The 25129-nt window shown below is 37.2% G+C and overlaps 1 protein-coding gene across 5 annotated transcripts in view; it reads left to right on the top strand.

Moving 5' to 3' along the window:
• Window positions 1–25129, top strand: part of CBFA2T2 (CBFA2/RUNX1 partner transcriptional co-repressor 2) — a 131757-nt gene that overhangs the window by 28654 nt on the left and 77974 nt on the right. The window contains exon 1 of one of the 5 annotated variants that reach the window (XM_033094834.1): window positions 22625–22887. The exons of the other annotated variants lie outside the window; for them this stretch is intronic. The gene's annotated coding sequence lies outside the window, so the exon portion shown is untranslated. Of the gene's footprint in view, window positions 1–22624; window positions 22888–25129 lie in introns of those variants that run through there. 5 annotated transcript variants of the gene reach the window in all.

Raw genomic sequence — 25129 nt, 5'->3', positions numbered from 1 at the left:
GCTTTGGGATGAGTAGGATAGTACTTAACCTCTAATAGCTTAAGGAACCTAAGTGCTGTTTTCAAGTATAGTTACGAGGGCAGAAAGTAATCAATTCTATCAAGGGAGCGCAGTGAAGAGGGGACTTAGGGAACCTTTATTGAGAAGGTGGCAATGTGTTCACTGCAGGGGGTGTGGCGAGGTGGGGACTGGACCCCCCCACACCCCGTCCAGATAGCGATGTCAGCAATCTATTAACTCTTCACTGAGCTATTTATTTAGATAAATAAAATGTGCCATTTTTGTTACATTTGTAACACAAGATGTTTTGGATGAGATTCCCTCCTTGCTTTAAGCAATTCAGAAGTATAAGTCAGTTTCAGATGTTTTCTGCTGAACTGTGTGTCTCCTTGAATGCTTACTTATCAAGATGAATTCTGCAAGGTGTGTTCTATTCTTTTGAGAAATACCATTTCAAAGCAAGCTGAGCTAAGTTTGATTGTCTGCCGGGACCTGTGAGAGGATGTGGGCTTTGTCTGCATCTCTTGTTTCAGTTGCATCTATCAGTGAAATAAGCCAGGAGAGCAGTCTTTTGCATTTTAAAAAGCTGACAGGCCAAGGGGAAGTGCACCATAAATAGTGTGTTATAGATTAATGAGGCTTTGAGCTACCCTGGCACCTTCCTCTGCCTTGTGCTGCTGTGTCTTCTGCTGTTTCTCAAGGAATGATGCCTTTTTGTTTTTTAGACCCATGTTTCTCACTGCCTACAGATGATGTTTGGCTTGGTTCACTGTCTTTTCGTATCCAGCTGCTTCAAACTGCATGGAATCCTCAGGGATCCATCTACCCACCCCCTCCTGAACAAACAGGGCTTCTTCCTGACTCTTCTTAAACTTTTTTCACTTTTTTCCCCTGCATATACTTTGTTTTGTTCTTTTACTTTTTAAGAAATTGAGGTGTGGACACACAGTGAGCTATATGTATTTAAAGTGTACAGTTTGATTAGTTTTGACATGGATATACACGTGACACCATTACCACGATCAAGATAGTGAGCATATCAGTTGCTCCCACAAGTTCCTTTGTTCCCCTTTGTAATCCCCCTCACTCTCCCCCTGCTCCATCTCCAAGCAAACACTGAACTGCTTTTAGTCACTATAGGTTAGTATGCATTTCCCAGAATTTTACATATATCATGTATTTATATTTTATATACATAAAATCATACTGAATATGTTCCCTCATTCCTTCGTTCTCTCCCTCCCTCCCTCCTTCCCTCCCTCCTTTTTATACTTTCTCTGGCTTTTCACTCAGCATAACTATTTTAAGATGTTGTATGTATCAGTAGTTCATTCCTTTTTATTGTTGCTGTATTCCGTTGGATGGATATATCTCATTTATTTATTCACCTTTTCACAGATGCTTGAATAATCTCCAGTTTTGGGCTATTACAAATAAAGCAACCTTTGTAAATACATACAAGTGGCATGGCTGGATCATATGACAGATGTATAACTATTTAAGAAATGGCCAAACTATTTTTCCAAAATATTTTGAAGTGCTTATTTGTCATCCAGATATCTTCTGTGGTAAAATGCCTGATTAAACCTTTTACCCATTTAAACAAATTGGGTTGTTTATTTTCTTCCTGAGTTTTGAGAGTTCTTTATGTATTCTGGGTATAAGTCCTTTATCAGATATTTTTTTTCTTAGTCTGTAGCTTGTGTTTTTATAGTTTTAGTAGTGTTTTCTGAAGAGTAGAAGCTTTAAAATTGTTTTTTGAAATACAATCGATCAATTTTTGTTCTTTTATGAGCTGGGCTGTGCTTTTGTTGTTGTCTCTAAGACATATTTGCCTAACCCAAGGTTGCAAAGATTTATGCTTTCTTTTAGCACTTGTATAGTTTTGGTTTTACATTTAGGTCTGTTATACATATTTAGCTCATTTTGCATATAGTGTGAAATATGCATTAAAGTTCTTTTTTGTTTGCAATGAATATGCAGTTGTTCCAGCAGCAGTTTTTGAAAAGACTATCTTTACTGGAATGACTTTATACTTCTGTCAAAAATCAGTTGTCCATATATGTGTGACTCTATTTCTGGACTCTGGTCTATTGATAATGTTTGTGTTATCTTTATGCCTATACCACACAGTTTGATTTACCATGACTTAAAATCAGGTAGTATTAGTCCTCCAACTGTACTCTTACTTTACAAAGTTATTTTGGCTACTCTAGGTCCTTTGCATTTCCAAGTCAATTTTAGAATCTGTTTGTCAATTTCTACCCAAAAAAACATGCTGGGGTTTTGATTGGGACTACATTGAATCTTTCTACGGGGAAGAATTTACATCATAACAATATTGAATCTTCCCATCTGTGAAGATAGTGTATCTCTCCATTTATTTAGGTCTTTGTTAATTGTTCTTAGCAATGGTTGAAGTTTTTGAAGTATAGGTCTTATTCACCTTTGTCAAATTTCTCTCAAGTATTTCAGTTTTTGGTATCGTTGTAATAGCTTTTATTTTTAATTTCAACTTTTGATTGCTTATTGCAACTGTGCAGAAATACAGTTGATTTTTGTATATTGATCTTAATCCTGCAACTTTGCTAAATTCACTTATTTTAATAGCTTTTTTGTAGATTTCATTGGATTGTCTACACCATCTGCAGATTGGCAGTTTTACTTCTTTCCAGTTATCAGTTGTTTTACTTATTTATGTAATACGAATATTTTCTACGTTGTCACTGCCTCAGAGATTCTGTCTTCTTCCATTCCCTCCTGTTATCATCTTGGTCCCAGCCCTTATCGTATTTTTTTATTTTTTTCATCACTTAATGGTGAATCTCTCTAATAACAGACATTCTTCTATCACATCTGTCTTGCTTGTGGCTATGAAAATTCGTCTTCAGAAAACACTGGTTTCGTTCTATTCAAGGCCATATCATGGTTCCCAGGAATCACTTACATGAAGTCCTAACTTATTTATCTTTCCACATTTGGATCTTTCCCGTCCTGCCAATAGCTGACATCTGTGTTCACCAGTCTTACTTATTCTACTCTAGTTCCCACTTAAAATAATAGATGGGGAGGGGGCATTAGAGTTGAGACTGAGAATTTGGTTTGAATTCCCACGTAATGTCCAAGTAATCTTTGGTAAGGTCCTTAACCTTAGGGTACTGTGTGCTCATCTGTAGGGAGATATTAACATGAGAATGTCCTCATAATATGTTTTAAGAATTAAAAGAAAGAACATAGTAATCCTAGCTGTGTGCCTAAGACACAATGTGGGTAGTCAGTAAATATTTAGTCTGGCACTAATGTGAGCACTGAGTGAATGTATGACTGAGTGAATGAATGAATGCTTGCTTATTCTATTTTCGTACAGTTGTTTATGATGTTACCCCATCTCACAGTGCCCACTTCACTTTTCAGGTCTTTTGAATCCTTCCTCATGTTTCAGGGTCAATGGAGTCTACCTCAGTTACTGATTTTCCTCCATTTTTTACATCCCTGTTGAGTTGCCATCTTACTAAATTTAAGGATTGGTTCTTTTTTGAATGTCTTTGTATTCCTCAAAATGCCTAGCACAGATGTGTCATAGTTGTTAATAATGATTTGGTTCTGCAGTTAATTGAGAAGCAATATTGCAACAACTATGTATAGTGCCAGGTGGGTACTAGACTAATGGGGTGGGGCGGAGGGAATCACTGCGTAAATTATACAAATGTCTCACCGCCGTGCTGTACACCTGAGACTAATCTACGATCATATTGAATGTCGACTGTAACTGAAAAAAATGATGTTTAAAAATGCTTTCCAAAGTTTGTTTTTTTCGGGGGTTGGGTAAGGTTAAAGTTTTAGGGGGAAATAAGTTGAATTTTATATGATATAATGGAAATGGTAGGAATATTTTTTATCTGCTTAAAGATTAGCTTTAAAAGACTAGTAGTTAACTTTTTTCTTGTTTAAGTTTGAGTTTGGCCATACAGGGTCATTCATGCAACAGGATGAAAGCTTGAAGCAATTAAACCATCTTCTCTCTGTGCTACTTCCTAAACGTTTTTTAAAATCACATTGTTTCAGCTGAAGTAGACTGTTCAGAACTTCTTTAAGGGCTACATACATATTTACAGTTTAAAAGTGGTAATCTGATTAATATGCATGGAGAAACTGCCCTTAAAACAGTTTAACAGTTTGCTGTTTGAAAAATGGCTTCAGACTTTTCAGGTTCCATTAAAACGTTCTGTGGTAAGACTGCGTATCAGGAAAAGATTTATTGGACTATTTAAACATTTTAAAATAAAGGGCTTCAAAAACAGAAGGTGATACAGGTTACTTTTATTTGTCATGTTCAATATCCACAGTAATCATTCTAAGCTGTTAGACCTTTCCTTAGTACTTTGCAAATACAGTATGTTAATACAATCTTGACATCCTGGATACTTGCTGAAACACCTGACTGGTATACAACTGGCCAGTAACCCCCCGTCACCATTCACGTTCTATTCTGCAGTTGTGCTCTAGGCGGTGCTATTCACATAGAACACAATGTGGAAAGTAACCTCTAAAAGTTGTGCAAGTAGGAGGTATTAGCTTTTATTGCCTTTGGCTGTAATAAGCCAATAAAGTAATTTGAATATTACTGAGAGCTAGAGTTTAAGATGCACTGTGGGATGCTGGCAAGGGTAATTTGCTGACAGCCAGGAGGTCCAGGTTCTGGAGCCAGTCACCAACTAACACCTAGCCTTCCTCACAGTACCACGAAGAATTTTGATTAGATGTCTATTTAATGGCTAGTATTTTGAATTTAGCTGATGGGTTGAAGTCAGGAATGAATTGCAGCACTGAGGACACTAAAGGTTTCAGTCATGTGGTTGCTGAGAGGTGAAGTGATTAGAAGCAGTTGAGGCCGAGGTGAGACTCACGATTTTGGTGTGGAATGTGGATGGAAATCCACACACCAGCCCCATCTCCACTGGCTGGAGATTGGCTAGTCATCATTTTCAGATTATACTGTGGATACATGGAAGGAAGTTGAAATTGATGATTCACAGAGTGGAGCAAGGAAAGGAGAAGTAGGACTCAGTTCCCTTAGGTCTGGGTCTTCCTAGGACTGAAGATGAATTCCTGCTTCTGCCCACTGTTCAAGGAGTGGCTTGATTGTGGTAGACATTATGGCTTATATATTCTAGCCTCGGCTGATGGTAGGCCATGGTAGGCCATTTTGATGTGTTCCCTGCATGAAACCATTTTTTTCTTGTCTTAGTTCTTTCTACTTCCCTCAGTTAGAGGTATATTTCTCCCAGCTCATCTGAACTCAAAAGCTACCTACCTTCTCCACAAAGCCTGCCTTGTTTCTTTTGTTGTTGTTTTTTGCCTAACTAGAAGAGATGTCCCTGGCATTTTTGGTACTTTTTACTTTATATCAAATGATATCTGGTGCTATGTGTACAAGTATTCTCTACTATGTTGCAGTCATATTGAAGGCAGGGACTTTGTCTTACCTTTGTATCTCTCAGTGCTATGATTTTCTTAAATTTTAGTGTATAGAAGAATCATCTGAAGAACGTAAAGTTTGGATTCCTGGACCACCCCCTCCTCCTCATTCTGATTCACTGGGTCTAACATGGGCCTGGAATGTGCATTTAACAAGCTACTCGTGAGAGTTTAGCCACATGGGCGGGGGCCCCATATGATTTACAGCATCTGGTCCAGTACCTTGTCTTGCTCTCAGAGAGCATAGTGTGAGCTGTTGATTGAGTAACTACATCAGTGATCAACCAAAACCAGTAATCATTGGTATGTCTGCTAGGAGAAATGGTCTTCAAACCTGTCAGGAACTAGATTTATTTTGTTCCTGGCTGCCTAGTATTCTGTAGATTTTTGAGTCGTATGAGCTCTTTGTATCCTCAGTTTAAGGTGCCTTTTGACTTTATTTTTTAAATTTCTGACTAGTCTCTTAATTATCCTATGCAAAAAGCTAATTGTGGATATATATGCATTTGAATTCTATCTTTAATCTTATATGTATTTTAAAAATAAATCATAGCATGGCTGTATTATGGAAAGCTATACTTTCAGTCTTTGTAGGAATAGATTTTTCTTACTAATTCTTAATTTGCCCCAATAAATCATTAGTTTCTTTTTTAAATTAAGTTAAATTTATTTATTTTTAATATGCAAGCAAGGTTTATTAGTGATACATTCTCAGGGAAGAAAACGGGCCTAGCTGAGGTGGGGGGAGGGGGTGGAGAGAGAGAGAGAGAGAGAGAGAGAGAGAGAAATAGAAAGAGACAGAAGCCTAGGCCCCCTGGTATTAGTGATATAGTAGTCTCAGGGAAGAGAACTGGCCTAGCTGTGGTAGGGGAGAGGGGGGAGAGAGAGAGAGCAATTTCTTTTATTTAAATCAGGGGTGTCAAAACTGCAGCCTGCGGGCCAGCTGCAGTCCGCAATCTATTGTTAATGGGCCCGCAGCAAATTCCAAAAATATATTTAGTTTACTTAAATAAACCAGGTGAGGCAATACGTACTTCACCTCGAGTGAGTGGCCCGGCTGTGTGTGTATTTTACCGCATATGGCCCTGGGTAAAAAACGTTGAAAAAAGTTTGGACACCCCTGATTTAAATCATTAATTTCTATTGATACATTGTTATTAGGTTGGTGCACAAGTAATTGTGGTTTTTGCAATTTTTAACCTTTTAAACTGCAATTACTTCTGCACCAACCTAATAGATATGTAGGGGAAAACAAAACAAGTATATACTTAAGATTTTCTGATGCAATGGGGGTGCTTAAGACAAGCACATAAAACAGCTAAGAGAATACTCAAGGTTGTATGTGATGTAGGACCACTGCGTCTCGTGGAGAAGGGGGAGATGAAGAGGGTCTTAGAGAACCTGGGACGTCTCCAAGGAGAAGATAACAGGAGCTGAACCTAAAGGTGTTTTGGGATTTGATCAGAAGAACGGGGCATTCTTAGAGGGAAGAACATAATGAAGGCTCATTTTACAGATGAAAACGAGGATCAGAAAGGTTAGGGAACTAGATGAGGTACTAGTTCCCTAACCACTGCTGTATCTACTTTATGGAGCATTTGGAGGTTTCCACTGTCACCAAGTAGAAGACAGTCGTGTTACTGTAGCTGTATGTCAGCACTGACAGTTGCCAGTTTTAACTGATAATCTCAAAGTGCAGAACCAAATTTTTTTTGCAAATTTGACAAAGTTGGTCTTTGATTAGTACGCTTAGTTTGGTGCATTTTTACAAGTATTAAAGAAAATTTGAAATAACAATTATATTTTGCTTTGAATATTCATTGAATACATATTTACTGTGATGAGTACATGTCTGACCTTCTTAAGGAGGTGAGGATGTCCAGTAGTAATTCATAGTTTTCATTTTACTAGAGCTATTGATAAGTCTTCTTGAAATGCTTTCTTCATTTGGTTTCTAGGCACTACCACACTCTGCTGTTTTCCCACCTTTGCTTCCTGGTCTCTTCAGCATTGGGCTACCCAATACGCAATGTTTAGTACGTGAATCTCTTGAGTTTATACTCATTTGATTGGTGAACTCCTGAAAATCTCGTATCTCCAGCCCATATCCTTTGGTGAGCTCATGAAGCCTAATGTCTGCAGCCCATATCTCTTCTTTGAACTCGCAATTCATTTGTGTAATTGCTTACCTGACATCTCCACTTAGATAGATATCTAATAGATATCTGAAACTGAAAAACGTCTGAATCTGAACTTCTTAAACCACGTCTTCCTTCAATTTTCCCCAGCTCTCGCCTATAACCAGAAAACTTGGAGTTATCCTTGACTTTTTCCCCCCTCTTTTTTTATTGTGTTAAAATACACATGACATAAAATTTACCATCTTAACTATTTTTAAGTGTACAGTTCAGCGGTATTAAATACATTCCCATTGAGTAGCCATCACCACTATCTGTTTCCTCTTGTAAACTGAAACTATACCTTTTAAACAATGTCCCCATTCTCCCTTCTCTCAGCCCCTGGCAACCACCGTTGTCTCTAAGATTTTGACTACTCTGAGTACCTCACATAAGTGGGAATCATGCAATATTTGTCTTTTTGTGACTGGCCTATTACAGTTAGCATGATATCCTCAAGCTTCATCCATGTTGTAGCATATTACAGATTTTTTTTTCCTTTTTAAGGCATAATAATATTCCATTGTATGTATACACCGCATTTTGCTTATCCATCCATCCTTCCATCAGTGGACACTTGGGTTGCTTCCATATTTTAGCTATTATGAATAATGCTGCTATGAACATGGGTGTACAGATATCTCTTCAAGACTGCTTTCAGTTATTTTGGGTATATACCTAGAAATGGAATTCATTGCTGGGTCAGATGGTAATCCTAGTTTTAATGTTTTTAGGACCCTTTATACTGTTTACAGCAGCTGTACCATTTTACATTCCCACCAACACTGTGCAAGATTTTGTATATTTTCTTTGGAGAAATGTCTACCCAAGTTGTTTGAGCATTTTTGAATAGGGTTGTTTTTTTTGGGTGAGTGTTGAGTTCTCTATATTCTGTATATTAATCCCTTACCAGATACATGATTTGCAAATATTTTCTCCCATTCTGTGGGTTGCATGTTTACTCTATCGATAATGTTCTTTGATGTACAAAATTTAAAAAATTTTCATAAAATCCGATTTGTCTATTTTTTCTTTTGTTACCTAGTCTTGAACCAAAAACCTTGGAGTTATCTTTGACTTTTTCCCCCCCATTACCACAGCTGGTGAGTCAGGAGATGCTCTTTGCGCCACCTTGAGAATATATACAAAATCTGAATAGCATCTTAATTTCGTTCCTCCCATTCTGGTCCCAAGCACCATGTCCCCTGACCTGGCGTACTGGAGTTGCAGGCTAGTTGTTTTCCCTGCTTCCATTATTGCCTCACCGTCTGTTGTAGACACAGCAGCCACACTGACGGCTTAGTCACGTCTTGTGATTTCTCCGCCCAGAACCCTGTTAATGACTCCCACTTTACCCAAAACCACAGGTTTTTTCAATGACTTTCAAGTTTTCTGTGATCTAAGACCCCCGCCCCTACCCTTCCGCCCCACGCCACACACCTCTCTGAACTCATGTCCTACCACTTTCCCCGCTCCAGCCACACAGAGCTTGGCAGTTCCTTGAATATACTCTAGTCCCCGTCTTGGGTCAGGACCTTTACCTATCATCCTAAGGCTCATTTCTTCACTTCCCTTCTCAGTGAGGCCAATCAGGCTACCCCATTTTAAATTACACCCTGCCCTCCTCATCCCTCTTTACCAGCTTTCACCTTCTCAAATAGTATATCTTTCAGTTCCTTATTTTCTTTATTGTCTGTCTCCCCTTGCTAGACTGTAAGTTCTAAAGGGGGCAGGGAGTTTTGTTTATTTTGTTCATCGACGTTGGGCACATGGTAGACGCTCAGTACATATCGGTTGCATGAATGAATGAATAAATAAACAGAATAGGAAGCAAGGTAGACATGTGGTCCCTGCTCTCATGAAGTTTTCAGTGTGTAGTTTGCTTTTTCCAAGTGAAGTTATCTATAGTTTCCATATTTTTTTGTTCGGTTTAAGTATGTGCAATTCAAAATCTTTGTGAAATAGTAGGCATTTAAACGTTGGAAAGCATTATTTCTTTAAGAGAATGCTGTCTTGAGTTATGCCTTGAACCAAATTAAAACTATAAAACATTAAAATAGAAAAGCCATGTGCCAGAAAGGTGATGATATGACTAATATTTGAAAAATACTTAGGTTGCTTTGGATCTTGATTCAGTGCTTGGAACACTTAATTACAAAATGTTCTATTTCCTTGCAATAAAAAGCAAATTCTTTGGCTTATAAATGGGATTTAGAAATCATTTCTAAACCAACTCTCATTAGGGTCCTTTATTTCTTTATTCTTTTGCAATCTACCATTAAAAACAATCCTAAATTTCATTTAAACCCCAAATTCTATGGCAGAAATCAAATATGGAAGACTTCTGAACAAATATCCAGTGTTGATGCAAACGTAAATAGTAGATAGTGTATTGATGCCAACTGAGGAAATATGATTAGACTTAGTCAATAAATAAATCTGTTAACATAATCTGCCATGTGTCAATTTAAATAATGAAAGCATTGCTGTAGGAGGATGTTTTGTTAAGTGTCCTACAAGGCCTGTGTCTTCTGTGCAAGCCGACCGTGTGGCTGTGCAAGCCTACCACTTAATAATTGGGAAATAATAATAAGACTTGTTTATCTGCCTCTTAAATTGTTTCTCTGAGGGAGGATATAGTTACTTGTACATGAAACGATAATGGGACTGCTAATATATTTTTTCTATTTATGACTGACACACTTTCCTTTTTCCTGAATATTTGCAATGATTTGATAATAAAACACTTCTGTGATGGTTTTTATATTTTAAAAAATTAGGATAAATAGTGAAGGTTATAAAATCTGGCCTTAGTGGCCATACCCTAATAAATAAATAAATAAATAAATAAATAAATAAATAAATAAATAAATTGAAAATAAAGGAAAGACATTTTCAGTTGATGTGAATTTTGAATTTCTGTTTACTCTGAAAAATTACGGTAGCTCACCCTGGCCTGTTTGGATGATTTCTTTGCAATTAAAAGCTTACCACTTTAAAAAAATTTTTTAAATTATTTTTATTTTTATTATTTTTTTAATTAAAGTTTATTGGGTTGACAATTGTTAGTAAAGTTATATAGATTTCAGTTGTGCTTACCACTTTTAATAGCAAAACAAAATTAAGTTTTAATTGCCTCTCTTTTTAGTTCCATTTCAGAGTCAGAATTTGTTAAAAGTGTGAAATATCAGACCTTATTAAGAGAATTTTCAGGGAATGTGGTAAAAGTAAAGTTTTCTGTGAAAATGCAGAGGAATAATTGGAATGAACTGAAGAATTTGTAGGGTTTTCCAGCAGGATATATGAATTATGTATCTATCTGTAGGTTCTATAGTTACTTTATAAAAGTAGAAACTATTATTAACCTTTATTTTGTGTCCCCATCAGAGATGTTGAGTGTGTGCTTGAAATGCTGAATGGTTTAATTTTTTTTTTTTTATGTCTCATGTTTCTTATTCTGTCAAAAGACAGGAAATAAAAAGGCTGCTTGGCAGAAAGTTAACCTAGGTGTATATGAAAATCAGTATAGGCACTCCTACTTTTTGAATGGAGGAATTCCAACAAAACTGCATGTAAAAATCTCTCGGAAGTGAATATTTTCCCACAAATGTTTGGTATAAAACCAGAAACACTTTTCTGAAGAGTAAAAAGAAGTCTCAATGTATAAAGTGGGAAACTTATAAGGAAATAGTGTCATAAGTGCTAGACCTCTTGTAAGTTTTAGTCTTCACCTGGAGCTTCACTTTTACCTTGAGAACTGGGAGTTTTGGTCTCTTAATTAGTGCCTTTGTGGCCTTTGGGCTTTAGTTTCCTCTGGGTAATAGGGCTGCAGCAATAGATATCTTAATAAAACTCCTATTTTAGGGTTTTCAACCTCAAGTTTTAGATAGATAGATAGATGGAGATACGGATATATATCAAAATAAATTCTATTTGGACTTAAGAATGAACTGAAAAAGTAAAACCATGATAGTACTAGAAGAACATACAGGTGTTATGTTTTTATAATCTGTCTAAACATGACATCAGAATCAGACAAACTACTGATAAGAGCATAATTGCAAAATAATCAAGAGAAATTACCACTTAAAAAAACTTGGTTAAGGTAGAACTTCCTAAATGGTGGAGTAAGGAGCCTGCCAAATCCAAAAGCAGATAAAACTTGAGCAAAATTGTTAAAAGTGACCATTTTTAACTTGTACTGGATTGTTCCCAGCAACGTTATTTAATAATCCCAAATTAGAAACAATCCAAATGTCCATCAGTAATAAATACAGTGTGGTATGTTCTATCAAATACTACTCAGCAATAAAAAGGAACGAATATTGATACATGCTACAAACATACTAAGAAGTCAGACACAAAAGGCAAACTATTATGTAATTCCTTTTATGTGAAATATCCAGGAGTGGCTAATTTATAGGGACAGAGTGAGCAGATTAGTGGTTGCCTGGGACTGTGGGTATAAATGGGATTTCCTGTAAAGAGACACAAGGGATTTTTTTGGGGAGTGATGGAAATGTTCTAAAATGGACTTGTGGTGATGGTTGTACAACTCTGTAAGTTTACTAAAATCATTATAATTGTGAGTTTAAAACAGGTGTTTCTATTATACCTCAATACAATTCTTATTTTAAAATGTTGGGGTCTTTTTCTACCCCAAAGGAATGGCCCAACTATAGCACATCTCTGCAGATGGCATTTTCTTAGGTGGCTGCTGCTTTCAGTTTATTTATTTATTTATTTTTCTTATTATTTCTTCTAATTTTTTTTTTTTTTTAAAGATTTTATTGGGGAAGGGGAACAGGACTTTATTGGGGAACAGTGTGTACTTCCAGGACTTTTTCCCGAGTCAAGTTGTTGTCCTTTCAGTCTTAGTTGTGGAGGACACAGCTCAGCTCCAGGTCCAGTTGCCGTTGTTAGTTGCAGGGGGTGCAGCCCACCATCCCTTGTGGGAGTCGAACCAGCAACCTTGTGGTTGAGAGGACGCGCTCCAACCAACAACTGAGCCATCCGGGAGGCAGCTCAGCTCAAGGTGCCGTGTTCAATCTTACTTGCAGGGGGCGCTGCCCACCATCCCTTGTGGGACTCGAGTTGTTGAACCGGCAACCTTGTGGTTGAGAGCCCACTGGCCCATGTGGGAATCGAACTGGCATGGCAGCCTTTGGCGTTAGGAGCATGGAGCTCCAACCGCCTGAGCCACCGGGCCGGCCCTGCTTTCAGTTTATTTAGTTCAGGCATTCTGAGAGCTTGGTGCCAGCAGGAGATAGGACACGGGCTTTGTTAGTTAGAGTTTGTGTTATAATCTTAGGTACATCAAAGACACCAACTTAATTTGTTTTTAAATTCATAAACTAGGGTTCAATAAATACCTGACTTAAAACCTTAAAAGAATTTGGACGTCCAGTTTTGTTATTCACATAAAGCCTTCTGAAAGATAGTGAGAGCTGTAGCTTGACAAATGTAATGCTCCAAATTGTCCTTGCAAATAGACATGTACCCCTGGGATGAATGGTACCTTATTTGGGACAGGGCAAGGATAGCAAAAATGGTCACAATGTTTGGGAAAACCAGCTCTGGACTAGTCATTTTTAATAGTTACTAGTTACTAGCATAGTAGTCCTGAGTATATTAAGTTTTTGCCATTTCAAACACCAGTAGCTCTTCCATAAAAATTCTTAAAGACAACATAATTTGATTTGAATACATCATATTTAATAGGAATTTAATTCCCCTTTTCAGACCGTATCCGCCCCTGCCCTATGTTAATTAAATGAAGGGGTTGGATTAGATTCTAAAGCTAATGGTCTGTGGTTTGAGCCTGCTAAATTTATTTATTTATTAAAAAAATTTTTTTTATTGGGGAATATTGGGGAACAGTGTGTTTTTCCAGGGCACATCAGCTGCAAGTCAAGTCATCCTTCAATCTAGTTGTGGAGGGTGCAGCTCAGCTCCAAGTCCAGTCGCTGTTTTTCAATCTTGTTGTGGGGGTGGGGGCCGCAGGCCACCATCCCATGGGGGAATTGAACCGGCAACCCTGTTGTTCTGAGCTCGCGCTCCAACCAACGGAGCCATCGGCTGCCCTGATCCTGCTAAATTTATTTTAAACAAATAGGATATTTTAATGTATTTATCCAACAAATAAGCATTGAGTATGTTAAGACATATGCCCCCTGCCCTCAGAGAATAGTAATGGAGAATCAAGTCAACAAATAACTGAAAATCTTAAGTACCGAGGTGGTATTATGTACTATTAAGCTACATGGAAAGCACTAGGAGGGTCCCTTTATGAATTCTGCTTATTTTGGGAATCATCTCTCCCAAAGGGAAGACTCTTGAGATAAGTCTTAAAAGATAAATAGTTTTTCAGGTGTGTAGAGAAGAGCTTATTTCATTTGAGTGTTCATAGTGTAGGAAATTGGTTGGAAGTCTGACGTGAGTAGAATCACTGGATATCATCCCTCATGCTTTAGAATGTAGGGTTATGTGTTGGTTTATTCCAGCAAATGAAAATTCCCACTTCACTTATTTTCTGTGCTTTTGATCCATCAACTTTTAAAAATCTGCTATCACAATTAAATTCAATTCTTGATTTAAATGATGATCCACAGCTGCTGCAGTCTGACTTGTATCCCATAAGGGCTGATGACTCAAACATCAGGAGAATTGTTCTTCAGTTTTGTTTTCAGGATCACTTGTGCATTTGATTATTTCTCTACATTTTTTTTAAATTGACACAAAATTCATCCAAGCCTTGTAATGTTGAGTGTGTAAAAATATCAGCAAATTATGAAGTCGTTAAGAACTGATAAAAGAGGAATCTATACATTGTCATAAATTGGAGAGTTAGAATGTCTTGGTTCTGGTGAGCCCCAAAACGCTGTTTTCAGGTTATTTAACTTAATGATGTTACTAGACTACACAGAGGATCAGTTTAAACAAGACAAAGAAACAAAGAAGTTTAAACAAGAAAGTGGTAGGGCGGTACCTCACATAGCCCCTCGTCCTGTCTTCTGATTTGACACGTGAGAGGGTCATTGATTTAGATAATTCTCTTAGTAGCTGAATCAGAACAGTTCCTTGAGGCTCTTTCTATTGAATTGTAAGAGAAATTCAGTGTCTCTTAAAAATGTGTGTTGTAAATTACCAAAAAAAAGGAAGATACTTCATTTTCTGGTCAGCTGTATATTTCAGATTTTAAATATTTGTTGTAAAGCCCGGTGGAACCAAAGAAGGTAAGTGAGACAGCCTTTGTTCTTGGAGTTCACAAGATTAACTAACATATAGAAGTTGAGACAAATTGCCCTATGTTGTCCGCCTACTTCCAACAAAGTTGTGAAGTCTGTCACTCTGCTTAATCTTCTACAGGTTTAATGCTGTCTAGTCATGGTGACCTCCTTTCAGTTCTTCACACGAGTCATGCTGCTTCCCATACGTTCTGTTTCCTCTGCCTCAAACACTTGAAACACTCATCTTTGTTTTTTTCAACCTAGTTCACTTCTCATCTTTTAAGTTTCACTTCATCAGAGAATACCCCGTATAACACACCCCTCACTAACCCTCCCTCCACCTACTGATGTGAGGCCCATAGTTCTCTTAATTTTTCCCTTGTGTTTTTCCCTTTATAGCACTTACTGTTTATTATACAGCAGCTCCTCAAATAACGTTGTATCATTATAACGTTGTTCGGTTACAACACTGATGAGAGGCTAATGAACGTACGTAACTCTTGTTTATGTCAATTAGCCTATGGTAAAATTGGTTTCATTTTACATAGTGTAGCCACAATTCCAAAACCTATCGATGTCATTAAGTGAGGATTTACTGTACAGTGGTACCTCAGTTTTCGAACGTAATCCGTTTCGAAAGACCATTAGAGGTCTGAAACATTCAAAAACCGAGGCACGGTTTCCCCATAGAAAGTAATGCAAAATGGATTAATCCGTCCCAGACCTTTAAAATCGACCCCTAAAACTGCAAATTTAGCATGAATTTTACTATCTAATGATACCACAGATCCATAAAATTTATGGCGTTCGTAAACCGAAATGTTCGTCAACAGACATGTTCGAAAACCGAGGTACCACTGTACATTTATTTGTATGAGAATTCAATTATTTTTCTAACAGACTGCAAGCTCTCTGTGGGTAGAGACCATGTTTTTTGTTCACTATTATATCTTCAACACTTAGTGCCTGCCCCACAGTAGGTGGTTTGAGTTTTTCTAAAGCTGCTCTATTGCTGTACGTTGGAATTTAACATAGGTTTTTTGTTTTTTGTTTTTGTTTTTTGTAAAGGGCCGGATAGTAAACATTTTTGGCTTTGTTGACTGCATGACCTCTATACCCAGTTCTACTGTTATCATGGGAAAGCAGCCTTTAGATATACAGTATGCAAAGCAATGGGCATGGTCCTGTTACAATCAAACTTTATTTACCAAAACAGCCATCCTTTGCTGATCCCTATTGTAAATATCATCTCCTAATGCTGTAAGTAATCCTTTTGTTGAACTTGAAAACTCTTTCATTATGCAATTTTGCAAACTCTCCCTATGTTTTGTTGTTTTTTTAAGATGATTTCATTTTTGGATGGTAGAATGTTAAAGAGACGATTTTAAAAAAGACTGATCTTAAAATAATTTTTTCATTTAAAATATCTTTAAGATTGTTATAATTATTTCCTTGTTATTTAACAATATATTTTTACTTAACCCAATTTAAGTAGTATGCTTGTACTTTTGTTAACTTTATATTTCTGTTTAAGTAAATGTGATTCTTCCCACCACCCCTTTTTCCACATCCCCAGCCCACTCCGGTTCAAGCCTTCAAGCTGTTGTTTCTCAGTCTAGTTGTGTAGGACACAGCTCCCTGGCCCACACTGGTATTGTGAGTCTTGCACTCCCTCCGGCTGCCATGGCCATGGCAGCCCAGCTCCAGGGAGCGCTGTTGTTCACAATCTTAGCTGTAGAGGGCGCAGCTCACTGGCCCATGTGGGAATCGACCTTGGAACGGCTCTCCAACCACCTGAGCCACCGGGCCTGCCCATGATTCTTTATATTAATTTAAAAATAAAAAGATTGCTTTGGTTTTTGGGTAAAATGTAGATTAAAGTTTCACAATGTATTAACTTAAAAAAAACAATAATTTTATAACTTGAGGCTTGAAATGAAATAAAGTGTTGTTCTTATGTAACAAATTAACATTCCAATTATGCAAGTAAAGACTATCTATAATGGAAGGCAAATTGATTATAAGCAACAATGTTTGTTTATTTTTTGACATTGTTGTTTGAAGGTCTAGAGTCATGTGCTGGATGAGAGATTTGATCTGATGAATCCAACTCAAAGGTCTAGATCTCAAGCATATTTGTAGAATCATTTTTATGCTCATTGATTTATATTATATATTATCTATTTACTTAAATTTTAAGTTTTCTTATACTTTGTCTTTTAGCAGTGGCCCACTATACATATAAAATGAACATTACATGACTGAAAATAACAATTTAGGATAGGCTGGGTGGCTCAAGCGGTTGGAGCGCTGTGCTCCTAACGCCGAGGTTGCCAGTTTGATTCCCACGTGGGCCAATAAGCTGCGGCCTGTACAGCTAAGATTGTGAACAACAGCGCTCCCTGCAGCTGGGCTGCCGTGGGCTGCCGTGAGCAGCCGGAGGTTGGCGTGGGCTGCTGTGAGCTGCTGAGTGCTGCCGCGGGCTGCTGTGTACTGCTGTGGGCTACCGGCAGCCAGCATGAGTGGCCGTGAGCCGCTGTGAGTGGCCGACCGGCGACCGACTGCCTCAGCCGAGGGGAGCGCAAGGCTCATCATACCAGCATGAGCCAGGGAGCTGTGTCCTACACAACCAGACTGAGAAACAGTGTCTTGAACCAGAGGGGCACGGAGGGTGGAAGAAGGGGGGCAAAAGACAATTTAAAATAACAGTGTTCAGAACCATCATGGCAGTAGTCATGATCAGAGTAAGAAATCAAAGGCGAGACTGTTGTGAGATCGTCTTAGACCCATGGACTGCTGCACATGTTCACTTAATGCCCACCAGGGAGTTTTCAAACTGTTCTGTTGTGAATTGAGACCTGTTTTCTTTTTGCTAAGTATATTTGATTCAATAGACAGTTGCAAGAATTATGAAAGGAACTCTTGTTCACCAGTTGTTTACATCTTGCCCGTTTGCTTTATCATTGTGTGTGTGTTATGTATATGTAATTTTTTTCTGAACCACTCTGAGAGTAAGTAGAAGTTTGCCCTTTTTGTCCCTAAATAACTAAATGTTTATTTCCTAATATCAAATGCATTGTCTTACATAGCCATATCAAAAGTGCTTTTTATAGCTCCTATACCTTGATCCAATCCAGTTCAATCCACAGTCACACACTGTATTTAATTGTAGTGTCTTTTTAATCTTATTCTGAAATGGTTCCTCAGGCCTACGTCCCTGCTTCACTTCCTTCCTTCCTCCCTCTGTCTCTCTCTTTTTTTTTTTTTTGTCTTTCCATCTTTTCAGTCTTTCTTGATCTTGGCAATTTTGAAGAGTACAGGATGTAAAGAGTGTCCCTCAGTTGTCTGATGTTTTCTTATGATTAGATTTGGATTATGGATTTTTGGCAGAATGCTATAGTAGTATTACTGTATTCTCCTTCTCCTTCCTCTTCCTCCTCTTCTTTTTGTGTTCTTAATCCTTCATTTAGGGAGATAACAGTTTGTCTCAATATTGGTAATGTTAAATGTTAACTTTATTCATTTTGTTAAAGTTGGTCTGCCACCTTACTCCACTGCAGAATTACTACTTTTTTGTGATCAATAAGTAACTTGTGGAATATATTTTGAGACAACAGAGATACCCTGTTTTACATCAACTTTCTATTCACTAATCTACCAGTGGTGATTTTCTACTTCTGTCATTTTTTCTGTATTTACAAGCTGACCTCTACCAGAAGGAATAACTTTCCTTTTTTCCATATTGATTCATTTTTAAAATTCAAAGTTTATATATTATGCTTCAACTCATTACTGCCATTTATTTTGATGCTCAGATGTCCCACAGTTGACCATGGCAGGTCCTTCTAACTGGCTTCAGTGTCTTTTTGACATGTCCCCATCATTTCTGAGTAGTCTTTGACTTTCTTGTACAAGATGTTGCATGCTTATGTTGTACTTTCCCTGTCCCACTTTGGATCAGTTATTTCTCTAAGGAGCCCTGGTTTTAGGAGAAAATGTGGTTTAGAAGTCAAGATCTGAATGTAAGATATGTTCATTGCTATAAGATATCATTGCTTCTAGACCCTCTCAGCAAATAGCTAGGAGTATATATGTATGAATGTATTTGTGTGTGTATTTCTATGTCTGTTATTTTTAATATAAAAATATAAATATAGAATATAAAAATAAAATTTATGAGTTTATATTGATACCTCCAATTCAAATCAAACACCTTGGGTATGTATATTCTAGTTTTCCTATAGGAGGACATTAAATTTTTTTTAAAAAACCAACCCCTTTATAAATTCTGTAAAGCAATCAAGTTAACAGTTGTGTTCACCACTCCTGATATATTGCACTGTTGGTTTCTCATCCTTTATTTATAAAAGTTGATGGTGTATCAACTCATGATGGGATCAGTGAGGTAAATGAGTATGTTGGTATCACTTTAAACCTTATGTCACACTTTAATTCCTATTGTCTGAGTGACTTAAGTATTGTCCTGTTCATCCACCAACTTCATCCATAATTGGTACACTGTTTAAAGAAACCACTGCTTTTATTTTTCTTTGTATTATGGAAAATATCAGATCTAAGAAATGGACCCTTGTGTGCTTAAACATCCAGCTGCAGGAATCACCAACTTGGCTCCTCTTGGAGGAAATCCTAGACAGCCTATAAACATCACTAAACATTTCTGTATGTATCTCTTAAAAGATAAGGACTTTCCATAAAAACATAGTCACAAATCTGTTAGACCTTAAAAGTTTAAAATAATTCTTTAATTAACTATCTAGTGAGTCTTAAAAATTTCCCAGTTATTTCAGTTTATTTTTCAATTTATTTCTTACAGTTGGTTTGTTCAAATGAGAATGCAAATAAGGTTCACACATTGCATTTGTTTAAGTCTTTTATTTCTCTTTTAATGTGTAGGTTCTCCTCATACTCTTTCCCCACTCCTGCCCCTTTTTCCTACAAATATGGGTTGTTTGCACAATAAATGTTATCCTATTTTGGACTTTACTAATTTTATTCCTGTGCTGTTGTTAACACATTCCTTTGTCCCCTCAATGTTCTGTACACTGATTGTTAGATCTAGAGGTTCCATCAGATTCAGATTTACTTCTGTTGTCATTAAGAATGCTTCATATAGGTGGTGGTATACATTAGGAGGCACACGAATGTCCATACATCTGTCATCTCATTTTAGTGGCAATTGATCATTACCTAGATTAATTTTTTTAATTAGGGATTTGCAAAATGATGATATTGCAAGTACATGATTTTTTCATTTTAGTTGGATTATTTCAATAGGGATTAGTTTTCACCAAATGTTTATCTAGAGGTACAGTTCATATAGGAAGCAGGTAAAATGCTTGATTCACTAGTTTCAGAGTAATGAATTGGTTCTCTAGTGTCCTCCAAAAGATGATCAATTCATTTTTTATAAGTATCATTATGAATTTATTAATTTAAATATTTTGCTGTGTTTAAATCCATTGCAGTTACTATTTTTTATTGATGCTCAAATTATCCATTTTTGTTAGTGGGAGTCTCCTCAGGTTGGCACCTAAGTCGTTTGGACACAAATCCAGAAGTCTTTGACGGCTTTATTGCTTTCTGATATGACAAATTTTGTACATTTCCTGCTCCATACCTGGAGTCAACTTTTTCTAAAGAGTCCTGCTTCCTTTTAGTGGGAAATGGTATTTAGGATACAGTCCAAGAAGTGAAAGAACCACCTTTTTTTTCCTTTTTAAACAACAGCAAGTATTCTCTCACGCAGTTCCTATGGGTCAGAATTTTGAGGCAGTTTAGCTGGATGGTAGTGGATAGGTATACCAGCCAGGTGATGCTGGCATTGCCAAGAGATTTCAGTTTCTTACCTTGTGGAGCTCTTCCTACGGCTGCCCGAGAGTCTTCAGGCCAAGGTGGCTGGCTTCTCCCAGGGCATGTGATCCAGGACAGCCAGTAGCATCTTTTGATTCATTGTCTAGACAACAGAGTATAATGCTCTGGCTGTGGGTCCAGACTACTGGTGCTGACACTTACTAGCTCTGTGGGTTAAGTAAGTTACTCAGCTCTTTGTGCCTTACTTTCCATAGCTGTAACATTGAGATAATGGAATACCTACCTTAGAGGCTCTGTGTAAGATAGGGCCTTTGTGAAGATTCAGACAATGAGAAGAACAGTTTCTGATACTTAGTGAGTACCCGTTGTCAGCACTCAGCCTGCTGCTGCTGCCATTATTACCACCTCCCCTGGGATGAACTAAAGAGCTGAAACCTAGTCAGTAAGTTGCCCTTGACAGAAATAGTCTTTCTTCCTATTTGCCAAAAATTGCCACGACAGAAAAATTGTTTCCAGATTGCTGATATCCCAGGTATGTTAGAAGATTAAGGGTTAGAGAATCATAGCCTCACCTGTTTGACTATGTGTGTGGAGGATCTTTCATTCCTAATCTGTGTTAATGGAGATTTTAGTGCAGGATAAGTGTCCACATAATGTAACCCAGGAAGCAGCCAAGCCTTCCTTCCCTTTAAAAAACTTTTTAAAGTACAAATTCATAGGAAGTTACCAAAAAGAAAAAAGTACAGGGAGGTCCAGTGAACCCATCACCTAGTTTACCCCAATGTAATGTCTTGTAAAACTACTGTGTTTCTCCGAAAATAAGACCTAGCCAGACAATCAGCTCTAATGCGTCTTTTGGAGCAAAAATTAATATAAGACCCAGTCTTATTTTAACATAATGTAAGTTGGGTTTAATATAATATAATTAATATAATATACCGGGTCTTACATTAATTTTTGCTCCAAAAGACACATTAGAGCTGATTGTCTGACTAGGTCTTATTTTCGGGCAAACAGGGTACAGTGTAGTATCAGTTTTTAATGATCAATTTTCATTTAGCAGAACTTGACTGAGCAGCTATTATATGCTAGGTATTTGGTGGTGTAAGTGATTAAACTCTGACCTTGGCCAGTTCAGTCCTTCTCTCTGGGTGCTCATTGTTATATTTCTAAAAATGTTTTTTATTTTGGTCTTCATTGTTGGAACTTGCATTAGCAGTTTCTTTAATGTTAAACATTATGTTATTACATTCATATTTGCCTTGTTTTAAAAGAATTTTTGCATCGTGTCCCCATCTTTCATTTTATAATCTTTACAGCATCAGAACCATGTTGCCTGCATTGTCTTATTTTAATCACGTGCCAGTTTTGCAGTGCTACCAAGTCTGGATCTGAGAGGCAGCTTGTATGAATCATTTACATACATTTCTGTTTATATTCCCCAAATTAATTTGCAACTTTACATTTTTCATCCAATTACATGTTCAAAGTAAATTTTAATAATTCATTTTATGAAGGTATTTGTCATATGTGTGATTTTAAAACTGGCTCAAAGAGCAGAAGCTTTAAACAATAGCAGAAACCAGACAATATGTAGGACTTTAAATAGTAATTGTTAAACATTTGAATGTTCCCAAAAATATGAGTTTGTGTGTCTATGTGTGTCTCTATATGTTATTCCATTAGGGACTTGCATAAATAGGTTTTGCACAATATCCTTGCTGTTATTGTCAGCCATAAACAAATTACACGTATTTAACAAGTTAATGTCAGATTGGCCAGGAGCCACTGGGAGGTGTGTACTTAGTGACATCAGCTGGCAAAGAGCCCTGGTAACGGGGAGGGTTGGAAGGGTTGGAGGGAGGGAGAAAGAGAGACAGAGAGACTGACTGTATCTGGGGATTCTGGCAAGGTGAAGAGCTGGTCTGTTTGGCAGGACCTTCCCATCTGGGATCCATCTGTGTTTCCCTGGAATGGGACAGGCAGCTCTAGTCAGTGAGAAATCGCAGATGTGAGAGAGCTGACACATGTCCAGCTAATGAAAGAAGGAGGAAGGCTGGTTTCGGATTGGGCTTTGAAGATTAGGAGGAGAAAAAGAGGAGCTTTCTTGTATCTATTTCAAATAAATTTGGTATATTAAGAATCTGGATTGTTATAATTGGGCATTTGGGGTAAGTACATTTTAATTTAGTGTTGGGGGCTAAAGGTGGGCAATTCTCTGCCTTTCAAAGCTTTTTACTTATTTCAGATTATGATGATATGAATGTTTTCTGATATTTGATATGAGTTCAGCCTTTAGTTACTCAGTGTTGTTTTGCTGCTTCATTTTGTTCATATTTCTGTTTCATTTTTCATTTGCCACCTTTGTATTTGAATGCCATGGTGTTTTTTTTTAATGGAAACTTTAATCATATGTTATATATGAATTCTTTGGCTAGGAAAGTAGTCCCACAAATATTTCTATAAGGTGTTCCACATTGAATCTTCCTGTGATGTTTTGATGGAAATTTTTTTCTCCGTTAATCATAATGCAAATAGGCAGTGTTAAAAAGATGGCTCAGGAACTATTCCTATTGTCAGATTTTATTTCCATGTATTCAGGCGAATTACAACTAAAAGGTATTCCAGTAAAACTAACAGTATCTCTTAATTTTAATGTATTTAACCCCTTTTTTCTTCATTACATTTTACCCCTATGCTGTTTTCTTCTGTTTACTCCCCACATACAAAATAAACAAGTAACGTCAACATCTGACTTGAGTTACGAGTTTGGAGTCATTTTGTCGTGCAGTAAATTCTCCTGCACATAGCGACGGTGTTCAGTAGTCTTTGTTACTGTGTGATGCATAATTTAGCTATTTGCTATTTCCATATATTGTATTCATATTTTCCAGGCCTCCAAATCCGGATAGCTATGGGAAGCGCATGGGTTTTGGAGTTACACATATTGTACCGCCATTATTCATTCACTAGTTCTCTGATCTCAAGCTACTTACTCTCTTTGAGTGTCTATTTTGTGCAATTCCTGCCTCATGTCATTACGGGGTAATTTGTCTGGGATATAGAAGGCATACACGTTAGTTGCAGAAGTTTCTAGATGTTCATTATTCTTCTGTGATTGGTTCCTAAGCAATTTGCATTTTTAACTTCAAATCCTCAGGCTAAGAATGGGTCTTGTCTATATAACTAGTTTTCAGGGTACCTACTTCCCAGGTCATCTATATCTGTTACTAATGAGATACGTAATCTTTGTTAAGCCTCGCTATGATAATAAACGATTTGGAAAGCATTCTAAATACTGTAATGCAAATGTGCCTCTTATACCAGAACAGACCTTTCAAAAAAATCAACAAACATGAGTGACGTATTGAATTACACTGTTTTGTGACAACACTGTTTAAATTGTATTTTTTTGCCTTGAAAATTCTGTTCTCAAATAGGAACTTTCAAAAACACTTTTATTCCTTCAAGTTCTTCAACCTTCACTTATGCCAGCTGGGTAATCATTTTAAGAGGACAGTACAGTACTGTTTTTCAGTTTCTTCAATTTTGTAGTAAGATTTCTTGAGGTTGGGGAGACTTTTAAAATGAACCTTTTTGTAAGTATTCTCTTGTGCCAAATTGACTGAATGATTTAGTAAGAATTTTCAGGTTTCTGTTTTGATAGGTGCGGTGTTCAGCACCTTTGGGGACTTATCTGAATATTCGAGAGGATAGTGTTTATACTTAATTTACATGATAATCCGTCAGTGAGCAAGTACTTTTCATTGCACCCTAGGAGACATGCTCCTAGATTGAGTGGAAAGAAAAGCACTTGATGCTAAAGTGTAGTGTAGGCTGGGGTCTGTTGTGAAAGGGCTAAAAAGGGATTTGCATATTGCTGTATGTCCATACAGGGAATACTTATAATGCCAGAGTTTCAAGAAGCATAAAAAATGATAAATAACATGCATTGTAAGATGCGAAGGTCTACTGAATGCAAATAAAGGTGATTGATTAAAAGTACTACTAGCACCACACAGTTCAGGAGAGTGGCTGTTTGTTACTGAGGTAATAACCAAGGTATCTTTGAGTTGGACACGGGAGAAAATGATAGCACTTCCTGAAGGTTATGCAAGTATTTGGAGAAGCTTTACTACTATGAGAAGAGGAGACCTTCTAAACAGGCTTCTAGGAATGACCCAAACAAGGATTTTTGTCATGTCAAGGGGACATGCTAGACTGAAGGTATTTAATGCAATAATATCAATAAAGTGGACATAAGGATAATGACATTTTAATTGTATCTTTGGAACATCAAAAAAGAATGCTTTGGAGTTTGAATGAACATATACAAAGTTGGAAGAATTAAAGTGGATCTGAAAGGTTGATTGAATCAGTTCATTGAAGGCTTTTTAAGGCCACTCAGTACTA

This window comes from Rhinolophus ferrumequinum, chromosome 23 (assembly GCF_004115265.2).
Source record: "Rhinolophus ferrumequinum isolate MPI-CBG mRhiFer1 chromosome 23, mRhiFer1_v1.p, whole genome shotgun sequence".
Classification (NCBI taxonomy): Eukaryota; Metazoa; Chordata; class Mammalia; order Chiroptera; family Rhinolophidae; genus Rhinolophus; species Rhinolophus ferrumequinum.
The sequence above is the reverse complement of the archived record's forward strand: the minus strand, read 5'-3'. Positions and strand labels throughout refer to the sequence as shown.